General features: G+C 32.9%; 1 long non-coding RNA gene across 1 annotated transcript; it reads right to left on the bottom strand.

The window, feature by feature from the left end:
- Positions 1-2,226: 2,226 nt before the first annotated feature.
- LOC140881070 (uncharacterized) lies at positions 2,227-3,176 on the bottom strand. The gene is made up of 3 exons (XR_012149800.1): positions 3,031-3,176; positions 2,720-2,953; positions 2,227-2,343 (listed from the first exon to the last, which is right to left on the bottom strand). It is a non-coding gene; the product is annotated as an uncharacterized lncRNA (long non-coding RNA).
- Positions 3,177-3,508: the final 332 nt, after the last annotated feature.

Below are 3,508 nucleotides of genomic sequence, written 5' to 3'. Positions count from 1 at the left end.
CTTGTTTGTGGCTAAGTATGCGGATAGTATGGGGTTAAAAAATTTGAAATTTTTTTAAATAACCATTCCATCCGGGCTTGGAATTTGAATGAAATTCTATTCACTATTCCATAGCTAAGTTTGCGGATCCAATGAGATTGTTGTTTCATTTGGGCTATAGACGAGAGAATTGAAATTCGACTCCTATCTAGTTATAGCTAAGTATGCGGGTAATTATTGGGACTTTTAAAATTGTCGGGTGCAAAATCCGACGATGCGTAATTATATCTCAAGAGGGTTGTGTTGTGTTGATGGATTGTTGAGAGGAGGGTTCTTGATTGTGAAGCTTACACTGGATTGTTATAGGTTAGCGAACAGTCTTGAAACTTTATCTTTTGAAATTGCATGTAGCTGGGGTAACATGTCACATACACACGTTCACATTCGACTGAAGGTGTATCATTGATAATCGAGAGTAGTTATGAGCTTATTTTTGTGTGGAAAAACTTCTCTGAGGCTATGTTATACATGAGTCGTCCTTGCTTATGTGTTTGTTTTGTTTTCATTTTATCTTTGCATGACTTGCTCGAGGGCGAGAAAGGATTAAGTGTGGGGGAATTTGATAGTTGTGTTTGTGTTGCATATTTTAATATTATTCTGTTGTTGTTTTGCATGCATTTGTGTGTTTTAATTTAGTATTTTATTCGTATTTCATTTATCGTGTCTTCATTACATGTTTCCCGGTTTATTTTGTAGGAAGTGGCGCTTTGAAGAACATTTGGACAGAACTTTCATTGCTCGATCCGTCAAAGTCTACCGATCGAGCAAGGGATTTGAAGAAAGGAAGAATTGAATATAGACGTTTGGCCGCTCGATCCGCCAACTTCAACCGATCGAGCGGCCAGAAGAAGAAAAGTGTATTTTTGAAACACAGAATTTCTCGCTCGATTCGTCAAACTTTATGGATCGAGCGAAACAGGCTGTTCGGGAGGAAACTTTTATTTTTGGAAACTCTTTTATTTAGGATTCTAGTATATTATTAAGTCTTTATTCCGTTTTGTTAAGATTATTATCAGACTTTGAAGAGTAGAACACCAAGTATTCCTTGGAGGCTAGGTTTTTATTCCATCTTTTCTTAAGATTTCTTCTCTTCTTTTGATTTTTCTTTAGTTTTTCATAAATCTTTGTGGCTAGTTTCTAGAACTTGGTTGAGGAAGACAAGCCCTTGATTTTGTTGTTTGTGAGATTCGAATTTCCATTGTTTAATTATTATTGAGTATCAAAAGTTGTTTTGATTTATTTCATTCTTGTATGTGAGATTTTTGGATTGATCACCCTAGGATTTCACTATACAATCTACTGCTAAATTAAAAATCAAATACGTAATTGTTTGAATCAACTAATTTTCAAAGCAACTAAGATTTATATTTTCCGCTTGTGAATTTATTAAATTGTAGGAACAACAATTGACTATATTAAATACAATCTCTTGTGCTTGTGTTGTCTAGGTTCATCAGTTTCACTAGTTTGCATGCTATCGTGGATTTAAATCTAATCGCTTGTATTGGGTTAATTCAATGGTAAGGGTTAATTTAGAACGCTTGTGTCTAGTTAACTAAGATTAAGGTAAAACAGGAATTTAATTTTCAATGATGAATATTTGATAGAATTAATTATTTCTAGGTAATCGATGATCGAATGAATAATTTCAAGGGTGTAGTCGACCGATACCAAAGCTTGTTTTTAATTGATTTCTTTATTATAATTTAATCTTGCATGATAGTTGATAGAATTTAACTTTACATTTCTTTTAAATTTTCACACTACAAGAATAATGGTCTTTAATGACACACAAAAATGTCCTTATATGGTACTTTTGGTGACACTCACGATAAATGCCCTCTATTTTAATGTCGTCTTAGCCTTTGTGATATTTTGTAATGTCAAGATAAGATATTAATACCGACTTTATAAGTGTCACGAATTAAAGATTTCAAAACGACATAAAATGTCATTAAAGATTATTTGTAATGACATGTATGTTTGCTTGTATATTTATTTATAATAACAATAAAAAGTGTCACTATAAGTAATTTCTTATATCGGTTTAAAATGTAATTTTAGCCATACTATTGTGACATACATTAATGTTTCTTATACTTATTTATATGAACATTTAAAAGTTTCACTATTTGCTTTTTATAAGGACATTTTGAGATGTCATTTATTAGCTTTAAAATCACATATCTGAACAATAAGCGTACAATAGAAGGATTTGAGCATGCCTTGACCACTGCATCAACCTGCTCAACAAAGCCTAACTCAAAAAGCTTGTCAAATTCATCCAGGACAAGAAACTCAACCCTGAACATAGTAAAAAGAAAAACGATTGAAGAATCTTGAGGATATTACTAAAATCCAGAGGTAAAATAGGAATTCCACCTCGGAATAAAAAGATGGAGCTCAATGCATACACATTCGAGATTGAAGCATCTCTAGTTATCCACTCAAGTAAAAACAGATAAAAACAAATATTAGGCTTCACAGAAATGCTAAGTACAATACATTGGGCAACATAATAACACATGTTAGATGTTATCATTTTTCATTAGTTCTTAGTTTAAGGTGAGAAGGTGCTTAATTTAGACCGAGTAAATACGTCTACCACAAATTTTAGCGGCTTGGAGAAGCCTAGATATTAAGACCAGAAACAAGCGATAATTAGAGATAGGTATCTTACTTGCTCAAATCAAGTTTTCTTTTGCGAATAGCAAATTGCGCCCAAAAAGGTGTGGATATGAGAATATCACAGGGAAATTTGGAAAAATCAGCACCTTCAGCGAATTGTTTCGTCATTAATTTGATGTAAATAAAATTTCCTCTGGACAAATTCTTGCATTATCTCGCTGTCTTGAGCAGCTAATTCAAGAGTGGGGCAAAGAATCACTGCCCGAACACCATCCTTTGAAGCCCGCTGATGACATGAGATTGCTAAGTAGAATTTTTCAAAAATATTTTACAGCACCTAAAAACTTCATGCTTTATACATACCTGAAGTTTCATAAGTATTGGCAGACAAATGCAAAGTTTTTCAAGAACCAATAGGAGCACAAGCGAAACACTCTCTTCCCTGTAAAGAAGTAGAAAAATAAAATCATTAAAAGAAACACTCACAAGTACAATCGAACAACATGGGGATCAATTTCACTGTGATCTCCCTCTGAATCTGTTCAAATTTATAGTTAATTATCGAGTGAAAAGTGTGAAAACCCGAAACTTGGCCTCTAAGTTTTTTTTCAATTTAGGAATGATATCCAAACTTGGAAAAGGTAATCTTTCCTTTTCTTCGAGATTGAACAACTTGGATACAAATCAACTTATTTCAAAAATTAAATCAAGTTGATTTATTGACAGAATTTTTATTATCTATCAAGCTAATTTTATTTCCGTAATCGGAGCAACAAATCACTCTATTTTCAACCCCATATCTCGTCAACCTTTCCTATATAAAGCCACAAGAACTCTTCAA

Source organism: Henckelia pumila, chromosome 1 (genome assembly GCF_033568475.1).
Source record: "Henckelia pumila isolate YLH828 chromosome 1, ASM3356847v2, whole genome shotgun sequence".
NCBI classification, from domain to species: Eukaryota; Viridiplantae; Streptophyta; class Magnoliopsida; order Lamiales; family Gesneriaceae; genus Henckelia; species Henckelia pumila.
Note: the sequence above shows the minus strand (reverse complement) of the source record. Positions and strands in the feature narration are given on the sequence as shown.